This window comes from Lepidochelys olivacea (assembly GCF_965140295.1).
Source record: "Lepidochelys olivacea isolate rLepOli2 genome assembly, chromosome: 6".
NCBI classification, from domain to species: domain Eukaryota; kingdom Metazoa; phylum Chordata; order Testudines; family Cheloniidae; genus Lepidochelys; species Lepidochelys olivacea.
In genome coordinates, this window is record NC_140416.1 from 73,639,213 (window position 1) to 73,656,297 (window position 17,085).

The 17,085-nt window shown below is 38.4% G+C and overlaps 1 protein-coding gene and 1 long non-coding RNA gene across 5 annotated transcripts in view; one reads left to right on the forward strand and one right to left on the reverse strand.

The window, feature by feature from the left end:
• Positions 1–6,599, forward strand: part of LOC311522540 — an 81,921-nt gene extending 75,322 nt beyond the window's left edge. Inside the window, exon 5 of the long non-coding RNA XR_014712159.1 lies at positions 6,501–6,599. This is a non-coding gene — a long non-coding RNA (uncharacterized lncRNA). The remainder of the gene's footprint in view (positions 1–6,500) is intronic.
• The window catches only part of CDIN1 (CDAN1 interacting nuclease 1), a 255,758-nt gene that overhangs the window by 88,427 nt on the left and 150,246 nt on the right, over positions 1–17,085 (reverse strand). The window lies entirely within an intron of this gene.

The window sequence follows — 17,085 nt, forward strand, 5'->3', positions numbered from 1 at the left end:
AAAGGCCCCTTGTGGGGTAGGACCCAGGGCAACTGCCCTGCTTGTCACCCCTAATGCCGGCCCTTTACTTGTGATCACCCTAACCCGTCTCACGACCCCCACGTTGAGAAACACTGCCCTACACAGTACAATCCTAACCTGTCAGTCTTGTTTTTCCCCCTTGCACTTAAGATCGAAAATTGTATCAATTTTTACCTTTTATTCTGAAAAGATGCACACAATTGAGTCACATGAGAGTTATTGTTGCTGATACTTCTTATCACTGAAAACTCTCCTGGGCCTCAAAACATAAATGAAAACATTTTATGTGGACTTACAACATAGCTCCTCTTCTGACAAATTTATAATGCTATTTAGGCTTATTTGCAGATTAATCACCCTTTTCAGTGGAGTAAAGTTATCAGTCCAAAAAAAAATATCACAAATTATTTTATTACTCCTTTTTTTGGCTTGCACCATACTGGACTAGTTTGTTAGCACAATGTTAAAATACATTTTTCAAACTAGAGATATTCATGAGATATTGGTTTATGTGGTTAGCTTGGGAAAAAACCACCACTACTTGTGAGGAGGATCTAAACGGAATAGCAGATTTGTCAAGATTGGCAGTGACATGTCATATTCCAGGTCTGAGACTACAATTGACTACTACAGTTTGCAACATGATAAAATCACATGACCCAGAAAACCTTTTCTGGAGTAATTAGAAGAGCAGAGTGTGTCTAGATATAATAGCAGAGGGGTAGCTGGATCATTTAATTGCTGCGTGATCTTATATAAATCACTTAATCTATTCAGGCCTCAGTTTACCCATTGTAAAATGAGTTATCACCTAATTCACAGGGATATTGTGAAGGTTATTGTTTCTGTGATTGAGAGGCCCTTGTATGTATTAAAATACAATCCTGGTAGCGAAGTACAAATTATTATTTACAGATTACTCAAATTTTGAGAAACTATGCATTATTTCAAAGTTTAGAAGGATGTGTCTCAGGCCCAATAATGGTTAAGATGTTAATAAAACCCTTGTTTACCGTTACAACATTGAAGTTATTTGTGGCTCAGGGTTTTGCTGGCTAACTCCCATGGTAACAACCACCACTAAAAATCTTTTAAATGTTCTATTAAGCACACAGAAAAAAGAAGAAAAGCAATTAAAGCAACAAAATTTAAAGTGTTAAGTAAAGCTTTCATTTTAACAATTTCCCTTATTCCCTTTCCATTTAGCTGCAAAGAGTCATTTATAGGGGAAAACCCCTGCTTGACAGTCTTTTAAGATGGCATTAATTGTTCTTTTTGAAGAAAGGAGAAAAAGTTAATTTACATGGCCTTGCGCTGCTGATCCACTCCAACCCTCTTCCCCTTTATAAAAAAAAAATACACAAAAAAGGGAGAAAAAAGAATAGGAAATATATAAAAAATTCAACTTCTGTTTTTGATGTTTACTCTCGCTTGCAACCTAACAGGTGGGAAAGTGGTGATGTTTGATGTAGTTCTTAGATTCTGTGGGAGTTAGTTCCAGTCTTTGTGGGGAGGGAAAGTGGTGAGATACAGACTTCTCTGTCTCCTGCACAAACAAGCTTTGCCCTGGTTGTGGACATCTCCATTGTGCCTAAGTAGTGGAAATTTTGACCATGGTCCTTATTTTGGAGCTTCAGGTAATATTTTAGGTATCCTGGGCCCATACTATTGAGTGTCATGAAAGTAAGGACAGAGACCTTCACTGTGCTTTGAATATGGGAAGACAGTGTAGAGGGCAAAGGATATTTAAGGCATTGCTTCTAGCTAGCCTCTCTAGTCACAGGCTTACCGTTCTGTTGCAAAAGGTTGTTCTCTTGGCCACCTAAGTGAGACTCTTATGAGGCAGAAGGCAAAAAGAGAAAAATAGGATAGAGGAGAAATAAGGCGGTGAAGAAAAAATTATCTCAGTGTCGTGGGTAACAATAGGAATCTCAGGTTCACATCTGAGGTGGTCAGGATTTAGCCAAAGACAACAGAGATAGTTATGTCATCTGGTTCTCTCTCACTGCTGGGTCTGGTCAGGTCATCTTTCAGGATCAGAATGATGAAGGCCCAGTGGTGTTATGGTAGACCCCAGGGTTCCTTAGTGATGGGTGGGTGTGTGGGTAATGATAAAGTTCACTTCTTTCTAGTTCTCTGTCCTGCTATCTTACTATTCCCTTCAGTGAATTCTCTAGATGAGCAATGTCCAGTTAGGGGTGACAACCTCAAGCCATTAAAATTAGCCCATTCAAAACACAGTTTGGTGATTTGAACTATAAACATTTCTTCACATTTTGAGGCTCTTTCAGCTCATTTTCATATCAACCTCTGACTTTACCAGCAGTCTTGAAGACCCCTTATCACAGTTTTCTTTAACATTTAATCCAGTTTGTATCAGTACTACTTTAACTTTTCCTTACTTTTATAAATAATTTTATACAATGATCTCAGTTGGACTTTTTGTTACGCTGGATAGCTTAGAACACAGGCTTCTGCACAACAGAGTGCTATAGAATTGTTAAATATTATTTATTATTATAATCCAGTACATAATTAAGATTAGAATAGCAATCATGGAGAACAAGATGAATCAGGAGATAGATAATGAGATACAGAACTTTTCATCACAAAATCACTGGCAGGAATTCCATACAGGTCAGTAGTGACTGAAAGTTATTACCATCATGTGGCTTCTCAGTTGCCTGACCAGTGATTACATGAAATGATTTCGTACTCTTAGTCCAAGTCTCATAGATTCATAGACTTCAAGGTCAGAAGGGACTATTGTGATAATCTAGTCTGATCTCCTGCACATTTCAGGGCACAGAACCTCATCTTCATCCTGAAATAGACCCGTAACCTCTGGCTGAGTTACTGAAGTCCTCAAATCATGGTTTAAAGACTTCAAGATACAGAGAAGTCATCATTTACACTAGTTTAACCTGCAAATGAGCCATGCTGCAGAGGAAGGCGAAACGCCCCCAAGGGTCTCTGTGAATCTGACCTGGTGGAAAATTCCTTCCCGATCCCAAATATGGAGGTCAGTTGGACCCTGAGCATGTGGGCAAGACCTGCCAGGCAGATACCTGGGAAAGAATTCTCTGTAGTATCTCAGAACCCTCTCCATCTAGTGTCCTGTCTCCAGCAGTTGGGGATTTTTGCTACTGGCAGTTGCCAATTGGCCACATGCCATCATAGGCAGTCCCATCATACCATCCCCTCCATAAATTTATCAAGCTCAGTCTTGAAGTCAATTAAGCTTTTTACCCACACTGCTCCCCTTAGAAGGCTGTTCCAGAACTTCACTCCTCTGGTTAGAAACTGTTGCCTAATTTTGAGCCTACACTTGCTGATGGCCAGTTTATAGCTATTTGTTCTTGTGTCCACATGGACGCTTAACTTAAATAACTCCTCTCCCTCCCTGATATTTATCCCTCTAATGTATTTACAGAAAGCAATCATATCTCCCCTCAGCCTTCTTTTGGTTAGGCTAAGGAAGCCAAGCTCTTTGAATCTCCTCTCAGATTGTAGGTTTTCCATTCCTTGGATCATCCTAGTAGCCCTTCTCTGCACCTGTTGCAGTTTGAATTAATCTTTCTTAAACACGGGAGACCAGTATTGCACACAATATTCCACCAGCTGTCTCACCTTGTGTAATGGTACTAACACTTCCCTGTCTCTACTGGAAATACCTCACCTGATGCATCCTGGGACTGCAATAGCTTTTTTCAGGGCTGCATCACATTGACGACTCATAATCATCCTGTGATCAACCAATACACCCATGTCTTTCTCCTACTCCTCTGTCACTTCCAACTGATAAATCCAAAGCTTATCCTGATCTTCTTTATATGATATTCCGGTCCTCCTCTGTATTGGCTATAACTCCCAACTTTCTGTCATCCACAATTTTATTAGCACACTCTCACTTTTTGTTCCAAGGTCAGTAATAAAAATGTTAAATAAGATTAGTCCCAAGACTGAACCCCGAGGAACTCCACTAGTAACCTCCCTCCAGCTTGACAGTTCACCTTTCAGTATCACCCATTGTAGTTGTTCCTTTAACCAATTCACCAAGACTTTGCATACAATTGAGGTCAAACTAACAGGCCTGTAGTTTACTGAATCATTTATTTTCCCCTTCTTAAAAATAGAAACTATATTAGCAATTCTCCAAAAGTCATAAAAAACACTAGCAGAAAGACTGAACAAATGGGCATTGGGAATGAAAAACCTCCTCCTCCTTAGATATGGCTCTTCCAGGTCAAAAGCATAAGGATGGGCTGGTCAGGAGAAGCATATATTGCTACTACACGTTGCACTTGTTCTGTGGATAAATAGGTCTTTCATTTTAAAGGCCTGTCAATCTCACAGCCTCCAAAGTTCTAAAATCCACATAAACATTTCTAAACGATATTTTTAAAGTATTTCTAATAGATTAGAGATTAGTTTAGTTAAGTTCAAATGGAAGAAAGAATACAGCATTGCCTGAACTACTTCATTTCACTATGGCAACAACAGAAAAATGGTAAATTCAAGAGATTAAGAGAGCCACAATTCTAGTGGAAGCAGCAAAAGTAGTAATTAAAAATTTCTTTATAATTTTTGTTGCATGTAGGCACCTTTGAACCATTCTTTAATTAAAAAAAATCAATTTCAAGTAGGAATACACACGAGATATTATAAACCAGATGGAGCAGTTTCTATTTGCTTAAGTGATGTTTCCCTTTTAATGTACTTATTTGTTCTTATTTGATTAATGCTGCTAGTATTTCATTCTGTGCAAATGTATGGAAATCTGACTTTAAAGACCTTTGTGCTACTGAATGCAGTGAATTTTTTAAAATACTTATACCAAAGTGTCTTGATGGATTTTGGGATGCTTTTTGGCTCAAATGAAGTGAAATGACAGACATTTCTGATATCTTGTGAGGTAATATGGGTATTAGCATGTCATCACTCTTCTAAAGGGAGCTGGTTGGTTACAGATCTATTTAAAGCGCACAGGAGTCTCTGTCATGACTACATTAAAATAGATGGACAAAAGCTGAGATATTTGAAACCTTTGTCCAAGGGTGCTTGTGGATAAATGAGTATATAGACACTATCTTGTTCCTATACTGTAGGAATTGCAAGGTTGTGTAAAGTACTGGTTAGAGGAAAAACTGTACTTCACTTAAAAACAGCGTCTATATTTGAGTTGAATGTTACTTTGTAAATACATAATAAACAAAACCAAATAAATGCCTATCTTGTCATCAAATATGACGACAGTAGGGAAACACTGCCTGTGATTTGTTTATATCAATTAGTTCTGGCAGCCATGACTACTGATAGAACATTTGTTATTTGTAGTATTTAAAACTCAGGAATTAATATACATTATTTTATCTAGGACTGGAGCAAGGTGCAGCTTTGAAGTGATATGAGTTTTTGTTGTTGTTAATCATTATCCTGATGTTTGTACACCATTCAGAATTAAACTGTAACACATAAAAGGTACCATTAAAGTTCTACTCTGATTTAAGTGCAAACTTAATAATAAATAATCATAATAATAATAATAAATCACATTTGTTTTGATTTCTTGGCTATTTCTAAATGCAGTAAATTAAATTCACAATACATCATATTTTTTCAAACCGTAAGAGTCACGAACACCATGATAAACAAAATCAAATCCATGTACAAACATTTGTCTTCAGTTATACACAATGACAAATATTTGTACATGATGACGTATATTTAGAAAATGAAACACCAGAAAAGTACTCAAGATTCTGGAAGATGAGAACAAAGGAGGTAAGATTATTAAAAGGAATTTCCAACTCTACTGAACAGCTTGAACCAAAATCATACAGGACTGAGTTTATGAACAGAGTTTATTATTTATTCAGATTTATAAATAGCTATACTCACTCCCATTTTTTATCAAAGACCTTCTACAATATCTAGGGCCAAGTTAAAAAAACCTAATATCTACACTGTCTCCAATTTGCCCTCTCCTTCCAAACTCCTACCGCCACACAATCCGTCCCTCTAACTTTGGAAAAATTCTGGGAGAGAAATGGGCATTGCAGTATGACCAGAAAGTCAACAGACTCATGATCTTTTGAGCTGATGAGTGAAGCAAATTCCGAAGACCTATCACTGAGAACTCCCTGCCCCTGAAATTAAAGGAGATTTAGCTTGATTGCTTCAGATATCACCTGGCTTTGTATCTGAGAGATGGTCAAAGGGGAGAAAGGCAATCTGAGGTACCAAGTGTTCCACCTGATTTAAAGCTTCATAAATTCGAAGCAACACTTTAAATTGCACTAGGAAATGAACTGGAAGATAGTGCGGATTACTGGACACTAGTGTAATGTGAGAAAACCCCTTCAAAGAGGTTGTGATATTTACTTCAGCTGAAATCGACAAATGCTTTTAAGGAGTAGCTGCACATACAAAGCATTAAAGTAATCAAATCTTGATCCAGGACTTTTTGTCACTTTCAGATCATAGCCCCATGATCAAGCATAAATGATAAAAAGCACTTGACCCCTATGTGGAAATCCAGATGTGGCTGAGGATCCCCAGACTACAAACTTCAATATCAAAAGGTGAGAAAACTTCCAGTTAAGGAAGTATTTTTCAGCTTTGCCAATTCCTCTCGTTGCTTTCCCCAATCTAGCAGCATAACCTAAAGTTTTGTTTTGGTTGAATCTCACCGGGATCACTTTTGCTTAAACCCCAATCATGGCAAGATATTGGGTAAAGCTGTCTACTTTCCATTAAAACACAGTTAGAACTGGATCATGAATAATCACCAAACTCAGAAACTGATTAATTAAGAATCACATAGTAAGATTTTCATCCTGCCTTTTAAGCAAGAAATATTGTTGACAGCAAGCCACTCTGGTGGTACACTATTCCGTTGGCTCCCTGTTCAACTCTGGATCCTCTTCAAGGTCCTGGTCTTAATGTTCAAGGCCCATAACAGGCTAGTGTCCAGTTAAGAGATCCTTTTTCCATCCAAGACCCACTAAGACAGCTGCATGCAATGTGGGCAAAGTCCAAGGCAAATCTACTCATAGATAAAAGCATGATGCAAGACCTGCCATTTCCCTCAGTAATAAGGTCTGAATGGTAATCAGCCATCATTTCTTACGAAGAGAGGTTAAACTAAAGATAAAACAAAATGCAAACAAAGCATACTGAATCTATCAGTGAGTGGAGATGTTGATGCACACATTTTAGTAAAGTTCTTAATTTTGTACTTAACAGCTGTATAAAACAATGTTGGATACTTCAGAAATGCCTAAGCATTAGATAGAGGTATGTATCTTAATCATTCTACTAATCTGAGTATCCACCTTCTAACATGATGGGGAAACAGAAGATGCTTATTCCCGAAAAAGAACCAACAAAATACACAAAAAATATCTACCACTTCCTTAGATGACATACATTTTTATTTTGGAGGTGAAGTCATTCAGTATCACTAGTTGACACCCAAGTTGCACAGAAAGAGATGCATGCAGCTATTGTAGTTCAGTCTACTCCTAGCAAAAATCCCTTCAATATAATTAATATAGTTTTTGGTATTTAACTAAAAAAAGGGGGGGGGGAAGCTAAGGAAATATGTGGCAAAAATGAATGTACTTTGTGTGAACACAAAACCAGAAATAACAGAAATTGGAAGCACAGCTGATTACTAAACACTTACATATCATTTAAGAAAAAGGGCCACAAAATTTTTTTAGAAAAAAGCATGCAAGTAAACCAGATTGTCCACTTCACACAAAACAACATTTATCAAACATTTCTGCAAAGAAAATTGGTGAGAAACTCCAAGAACAGATGCTGGAATATGGCATCCTAAATTTACAGCCATGCTCTGCTTTAAACTTTTCCCCAACATAGCTAGCTTAAAATAAGTCTATTGGAGAGTAGTCTTTTAATTGTTCATGCCTTTTATGGAGGGTTCAGTGAAATAGCATTGTCCGGTCTTGGGATCTTCCAGAGAAGAATAATTCATTTAAAACCTCAAGTGCACCAACAGCCTGGCAGGCTACTGAAGGACAAAGATTATTTTTGAAGTAAATGTTTTATATGCTTTCCATATTAGTTTTGCATCTATTACTTTAACATTAAAATATTAACAAAATTACGACCTTTACCATTTGAAGAAAAAGTCAAACAAAACAAGGGGAACAGTAAGAACATGGGGGAAGTGCGACGCTGTAGCACTTCTGGTGAAGATGCTCTAAGCTGACAGGCAAGAGCTCTCCCATCGGCTTAGTTACTTCACCTCCCACGAGTGCATTATTCACACCCCGGAGTGACATAAGTTATACCGAAGTAAGTTCTGATGTGATCCCAGTTTCCCCAATTCCCATATATGTTTTTACCCAAATACAGATTGTACAATTAATTTGTCTAAGTTCTAGAATGCTGACAGACTGCTCTAATAAGCTCTGTAAATACAATCTGTAACCTGTCTTCTAGAAAAGAAGAGCATATACCTTCAACTATATGTTGTTTTTGGTATTTAAGTTAATTAGATTCTAACCATCAAGTTAAATAATCCTACACAAACAAAGCTACTGTCTAGCAAACCAAAGATATAATATAGCAGGCTCCCCCAAAGGTAAGATTGCTGGTGTAGTTGCTCCAAAGAATGAGTATAAAGAAAATAAAAATAATCAAATGAATTTTAAAATTCAGTACGATTCTGTAAAACATTATAGGAGCAGTCGGCAAAATTAGATTATTTTCAGATAGCCTATTTATTATTGTATTGTATTAGAAATCTCAACCTTAAACATATTTCTCTGTCTTGCTTTAAGGCTCATTATTACAATACTACCTTCAGAGTAAGGCAAGGATAAATACTTGGCTCTTGAGAACAGTCTTTGGGAAATGTACATTGTGTTTACTGTTATTTGATGATGAAATGTCAACAGACTAAAATATTTGTATAATAAATTATTCCATTCAATAAAAGCATCAATAGTTTGGCTGGTTTTAAAATATAATTTGCACTATAATGCACTGGAAGAAATATCCTTAATGTAAAAGCCTTGCCACGTACATTAGTCTATACTAAACCACAACCCCTTACCCCCACTTTAAAGTAATGTTAAAGGTCTGACAAAGCCACAACTGCAAGGAAATTCAGAGTTAAGACTAAAAATCTTTACATACCACTTTATGCCTAGGTACAGTAACTCACTGAGCATATTAAGGGTAGACCATTAATTCAGAACTCTCTGGCTTTCTGGGTTTTAACATAAAAACATTCATGGCCAAGATTATCAAAATCTAGTGCCTACAGTTAGGCTTCTATGTACATGTTTGCACATCTAGATATAGGGTCTGTTTTTTAATAAAAATGTTGAAGACTCATCAGCTTCACTAAGTTTATTTAAAAAAACATAGCTACAATTTAAACAAAAGACAGTAGAAAATACGGGGCAGACTGCAACTGGATAAAGGGACTGTGTGATAGGGGCTTTCCAAATCTATTAGAAGACAGTTTCTACCCTGACTAATACAGCCCATAAAGACAAATATGGCCTACATATGAAATCAGGATATAATGTGTAAGCATGGTGATCAGACTGCTGACAAAGCATACTTTTTAGTAGTATAATATTTATAAAAATAAAATGAATAAGAAGTTTTTGGCCTGCTACCCTCATCTTCCTCATCTCTCAGAAAAGCCAACTTCAATTTGAGTGTCCCCTTACCCCTCTCTCCCAATATTTGACCCCTTTCCTTCATATAATTGAGTGGTTCTCTCTGAGGTTGTTATTTGTGTCTCACAATAATCATATCAGGCCACGAAGTTCAAGAATGAATTTGGTGACTCTTGTGGGGTCCTCTGTAAGGGTTTGATCTAAAGTGTCAAATCCGAACATTTGCCTTACAACATTACAGTCAAAGGCGTTAAAGCCTGCTCCCGACACAACTTGCAGAGTTGATATATTTTAGTCCCATCTCTATTGATTTTCATTCCTACAGGGTGCCCTGTCCGTAATCTCACAATAGTTAGTGTTATTTTCTGAGATGCTTTGATATCAGAGGATCTTTTATCTTTGACCATTTATTTCAACTAAAATTTTCCTTCACTGGGAGGCACTATCCTTGAGCATTGTCACTCTTACCTGAGTTTCCAATCTTCCAACTTTGGCCAGCTTATCAGATACCTCACTTCTGTACATACCAGCGTGTGATGGACTCTACTGAAAAGTCCATTCATTGCCTCGATATCTGAGCCTCCACACCTCCTAATGAACTGCATCAATAAGAGCATTCTGGTTTCTCCAAAAGGAACTGAGGATTGCCACCTGCAAGTCAACAAACACCACAACATCTGCCTCTATTTCTGCTCTGCTTATTTCTTGCACAGCAGTGAGAATAGCTTTCATTTCAGCCATATAATTTGAGAGGATATATCCCAAATAATACACTTTTTGTACTCATTCCATTGGGCCACTGGATGAAGACACCACAACAACCATTCTTGAATGATATCTCTGATGAACTATCAGTTTACATGTGAATTTGACTGATACCATTGGATGGTCTTCTGCATTTTTCCTTAGTGTACCCTAGTCCATGTATTCCGTCTCTCCCTTGAAGGGAGAGACATTTACTAAAGTAAATACGTTTATGTGGAGGATTAACTGGACCTACAAGCTTCTTCATACACTCTACCCTCCTGACGTCAAATCTTCCTTTTCTTCAGTAGCCTTTACATATTTCAAAATAAGATGACTGTTTCAGCCTTGTTTTGATTTTCCCATTTCTGAACAGACCTGAGCAGTGATGACATTCAGGTGGGAACAAAGACAATTTCCATACTGAATTAGTGGTATTTTTCTACGGTTCTTAAGAGGTTGAATATCAGACTTTTGTTCACAAATTGCTGTTGGAGTGAATCTTACTGCTCCAGTTATCAAGTGAACTATAGATGACTGCTCAATGTTGAATTTGGCAATGTAACTAGGAGCAATATATGACCAAATAGGGGAGGCATATTCAAGTACTGGGCTAACTATCAAGCAGCATGCTGTTGTCAGTGTGCTAACACGTGTACCTCAATTGGTGTCAGTGATACTTCTTAAGAGATTCAGTCTCCACTCTGCTTTGACTGCCACCTTATTGACTTGTGGTCCAAACCTTAGTTCTGTGTCCAAGGTCACTGCAAGATATACTGGGTTCCTCTCTGCAGCAATACTTTCTCCATCCAATGTTGATTTTGGACTGTACTTGAACACCTTATGGTTTGTGGTGAAGTAGGTGGACTTTGTTTCTTCAGCTGGAATTTATGTTCATTTGCCCACCTAGTTACAATTTCCAAGTCTTCATTCAGTCTTACCTCATTACATCTGTTTCACAATCTGAGATCTGAAGCACGGTATCATCTGCACACGTGTATACAGATGATTTCAAGCGTCCTGACAATGCAGAGGAGTATAGCAGGAAAAGAAGAGGAATTAGAACTGAGCCCTAAGGTAAGCAGCTGACTTAGTACCATACTCAGTCCTAGGCAACTCATTATTTTTAATTTAAATGTTTGGCATACGTTATGATCCAGATGAAAATGAATGATGCTTAGATCTTAAGCCAATTTGCTGAGATCAGCAGTTTTATATAAGCCACTAATCAGCATGTTAATTTGTTCTTTGCAGCACATCCTGACAGTAAAACAAGAATCGGGACAGCACTAGCAAACAAAAGTGACAGAATAATAGTAATTTGCATTATACCTGATCCTGCATTATATCTGAGATGCAGAACTTGTCTGTAGCAGATTTAAACCATAGGTAATGAGTGCTTCTTTGTAGCATACTCCCAAAAATTCAGTAAAGCGATAGAGAAAAAATTGTAGAATAAAATGAGTTACAAGATGCTGATCAACTCATCTAAGAATTAAGTCCAAAAGAGAGTACTATTTCATATAAAGGAATTGTAAAAATTGTACAAAAAAAGGGACTGGATTGCAAATAGTTACCTTTTGATGGTTATTCAATATATTTATTACATATGATTTGGTGATCTCATCTGAAATCCTATTAGACATGTCCACATCACAAAACCATGGCATCTTATTGGAAGACTTAGCATAGAGGTCAAAGACTGAATGGGCATGGAGTCTGAATTTTCCATTCATCCCAACAGGTGATCACTCTTTCCGCATCAGAGAAGAACAGGAAAGGGAAACTAAATCCATTGCCATAAGTGCTCTGTGGTTAAATAGAATGTAATCCGTACAGTGCTGTCAACCCCAGCACAAAAGCAGAGTAAAATTCAGAAATTGCAAAATTTCAACATTGATTTTTGTCCCTGTCACACTGTTTGGAGTGGTTCATGACCATAAGTGCCACCCTCAGGCCAGACTGTCAAAAAGCAGGGCAGACACCTCAATCTGGTGGTATGTTATATAATCAGGAGTTCACATTTGTTACTAGGTTTGTGAAATCTAAAGCATTATACCAGTCTTATTATGGAGTCACAGGAAGTCCACTTGGGCACTCCAGTCTATCCCACCACCCAGGCAAGCTGGACTTAGTCATAAATGGTTACTTACACCAAAGCTCACAACATATATAGGTTACTCCCAGTCCCAAGAGACCAGTCACTTATATCCCATCTAAGACAATGTTGCTAGCCAATCCTATAATAAACTATTAAATAATAAAAGAAATGAGAGAGTTATTTTCAGGTTAAAGCAAACAAACATATACACATAAATAAGTTACGGTCTATGGTTCCAATAGGTGACAGAGATGTAATAATCTGTCAGCACTCAGTATCTTTTAGGGCTAACTCAAGTTGACCCTGGGGATCTCTGCTTTTGAGTCCTAGCTCCAGCCCTGAAAGAGCCCAAACAGCAAAGAGATGAAGAATTTTCATGTCAGCTATCTTTATTTCCTTCCTCCAGAATTCAAGTTCATGGGACAAGCTAACATACAGGTGAGCTAGTCTGGTTTTCATCTATGTATTTGTCAGAGTTCAGCTGATGCCTACAGCCATAGCAAGAGCTGGCACCAGGTCACAGTCCTGAAACATGACAAAAAGTTGAAATGTCGAAATTTTCCATAGAATGGAAAAAAAATTGATTTGGAAATACTGAAAATATTGTTTTGATATTTTTGATCATAATGTAGCATTTTCAAAATAGAAATGTTTTGCTTCAGTTTCCCAAATTGCTTTTCAGCATTAGACTGTCTTTGTCTACTGTCTTGTAAGAATGGTGGGTCTGGTCTCCATAGTCATGCAACTCCGGTGATGCTCCATGCAGAGGAAATGCACTGTGGGAGATGCAGTCCCCTCAGAAGCCCGGCCCATAGCAGAAAATGTGGGTTGGAACAACTCCAATAAAATAATGTTGTTCAATTTTTTTTGCGTGGATTCAAAATTAAACATTTTGGGTCAGTTTAAAGAAAAATATTTCGATACTGGTCAAGCCTACCCAAAATGAATTTTTCATTTCTATATTCCCAATGGAAAATGGACATTTTTTTGAAAAGTCAAAATCTTTTCCTGCGAAAAATTTCAATTTTGTGGAAACTGCATTTTCTGTTGAAAAATCATTAGACAGAAAATTCCCAACCAGCTCCACCCAGCATCTCTCACCTGCAGGAAATTCCCCTATTTTTTTAAGCAAAGAGAATGATATGTGAAATCAATTTTTCATTATTCTATCTTGTGGCAGTGGAGTGTGCATTGGCATTCTATCTCCATTACAGTCTGATGTGTTGCCTTCTTGCCTATCAGATTTCCAGCTTTTGCTAAACTTTTGTTATTGCATATACTTAGAGGTCTGAATTACCAGCCTGTGATTTGCCTTGCCAAATTAAAAAAGGCTACAAGACCCAGTGTTATCAGTTATTTACTTTCCACAAAGATTATTGGCATTATCAGAGTTCTTCACCTCCAGAAACTCAAGGTCAAGCCAACAAAAAATAAATTTAATGAAAAACGGCAGCAGCATAGTTAAAAATAAACAAACAAACAAAACAAAAACCCAAACCAAACCAACAACCTGTAAACTTTGTATCACCATGTAAGTATGAAACATTTATGGCCAGATCCTTGGGTTTCGTGAGGCTATTTTGCACTTCATTGACGGCTACTTTGGCTGAAAGTCCTACATAAAATATCCAAGGCAAATTATCCCAGTGTGTAGGTGATTCTCCAGTTGCATGGGGCTAATATAATGACTTATACTATTGCTGAGGCAGAAGTGAAAAGGAAGCATGGATATGTGTGTGTGTGTGATGGGGCTGCTCCTATGTTATCTCAATTCTGGCCTATATTTTCAATCTCTTGTGGCTCCTACAGGTTAGTGTAAGTCATAACAGCCCTCAGGCAACGATAAGATGCATGAGGTGAACTTTACTTCACGTTTGCACACTGCCCCTGGACTTATATCCTGAGGATCTGACTCTGCATTAAAACCAATTCTGTATTTTCTTTTTACTGACTATGGGACAAAATTACTTTTGTTTAAGGTAAAAGGGTAGCAATATACATTTAATAATCTCACTCTCCCACAGCAATTTGTGATTAATACAATTCTGTTTTTAATTATACTTCTATGATTGTCACCTGAATTCCATGAGTGCAAATGCTTTCTTTTCAGATTTTGTTTCATCATATTTTCAATTCAATGCATAAAAGGAATTTTAAATATTTATTTTGGGGTATTTTGTACTTTTATTAGTTTTGTAAACCAAACAAATAGTACAGCTTACTTTTACTGTATGAGTTGATTCCATATGTGCCAAATCAACATGAGCATGCAGAGCAACTTTTATTACAGAACAAACTAAATTTTGCAAGATATTGCTCCAAGTAAAGAGAAAGTGGCACATTTTATGAATGACTGATTTTAAGAGTAAAAAACAATGAAAGGCACTTTTGAAATGAATATTTTTATAATAAATGTATGGCTTAGTAAAAAGGCAAAAGCTAACATTTATTTCTTATGGCTCTATCTAGTGTGACAGTGTTGGGCTAGATGGCTACAGAAGAGTGATAGAAGGCAGATATATTAGCCCCAGGTTAAGTAGGCCCCCTTTCCCTGGGTAAGGTAACTGGGAAGGTTCCAGAACAATCAGGAACTTTCTGAAAACAATTAAGGCAGACAGGCTGATTAGAACACCTGCGGCCAATCAAGAAGCTGCTAGAATCAATTAAGACAGGCAAGCTAATCAAGGCACCTGGGTTTAAAAAGGAGCTCATTTCAGTTTGTGGTGTGCGTGTGAGGAGCTGGGAGCAAGATGCGCAAGAAGCTGAGAGTGAGAAGGTGTACTACTGGAAGATTGAGAAGTACAAGCATTATCAGACATCAGAAGGAAGGTCCTCTGGCGAGAATAAAAAAGGTGTTGGGAGGAGGCCATGGGGAAGTAGCCCAGGGAGTTGTAGCTGTCACGCAGGTGTTATAGGAGCCACTGTAGACAGCTGCAATCCACAGGGCCCTGGGCTGGAACCCAGAGTAGAGGATGGGCCCGGGTTCCCCCCATCCCCCCAACTCCCTGCTTGATACTGGAGGAGTTGACCTGGACTGTGGGTTCCACCAGAGGGGAAGGTCTCTGGCATGTTCCCTGATCCACTAAGTGTATCAGCGGAGACTGCAGGGACTGTTCTTTTTCCTTTTCCCCATGCTGGCCAGTGATGAGGCTAACTGAGTGAACGGCAGATTTGAGCCATAAAAGTGGCCAAACTGAGGGCTGCCATGAACCTCTGAGGTAAGCAAATCTGCCAATAAGCACAGGACCCACCAAGGCAGAGGAGGAACTTTGTCACACTAGAGAAAATGTTATGTGGTCCTTCTGTATGTAACACAGGCTCTTTCTCATCTTTTCAACCTATTCTATAGCCATTTGGTGGAATGCTCTTGCACGGCCAGAAGGTCCTCTATGGCTCACATGCCATGGAGTCAAGAAAAACACAGAAAATCACTTCAAAACCAAGAAGATCCCTCCCACTGTTGAGTTATCACTAGTGTTTAAAACCTGGAACTCTGGATTCTCAGCAGAGACCTCTGCTACTTGAGCTAAAGGAGTAACTGATATCCTCTATGTGAACCAGCCTCTAGTAGGTATTTAGCATACTTTTTTAGTTGGTTACACAACTATTTATCAGACTGCAGTAGAATGCTGGAGATCAGGAATCCTTGGTAATATTCCTGGTTCAGGAAGAGGAGTATGTTCTTGTAGTTAGAGCAACAGTTACAGACAGGATAGAAAGAAAAGGAGTACTTGTGGCACCTTAGAGACTAACAAATTTATTTGAGTATAAGCTTTCGTGAGCTACAGCTCACTTCATTGGATGCATTCAGTGAATGCTTTGAGCTTATGCTCAAATAAATGTGTTAGTCTCCAAGGTGCCACAAGTACTCCTTTTCTTTTTGCGAATACAGACTAACATGGCTGCTACTCTGAGACAGGATAGACAAACTCATAGATTTGGTACATCCATTCTAAGCCCTGGTCTACATTAGGACTTTAGGTCGAATTTAGCAGCGTTAAATCGATGTAAACCTGCACCTGTCCACACGATGAAGCCCTTTATTTCGACTTAAAGGGCTCTTAAAATCGATTTCCTTACTCCACCCCTGACAAGTGGATTAGCGCTTAAATCGGCCTTGCCGGGTCGAATTTGGGGTACTGTGGACACAATTCAATGGTATTGGGCTCCGGGAGCTATCCCAGAGTGCTCCATTGTGACTGCTCTGGACAGCACTCTCAACTCAGATGCACGATTGTTTGCCTTTGCTCTGACGCAGGGAGGGGCGACTGACGACACGGCTTACAGGGTTGGCTTACAGGGAGCTAAAATCAACAAAGGGGGTGGCTTTAACATCAAAGAGTATTTCAGGCAGGACTTCACGGAGGGTCCCAGTAAGAAATGGTGCACCTAAGTTATTGTTCTTATTGGAACAAGGAGGTTAGTCTGGTCTCTGATTGATACATGGCTAGATTTACCTCGCTGCACCTTCTCTGTGAGTGACTGCAGTGTGACCTAGAGGAATGAGTCCCCTAGACGGGGGGCGAGGGGGGCGGTTTGCAAATGAGTACAAAA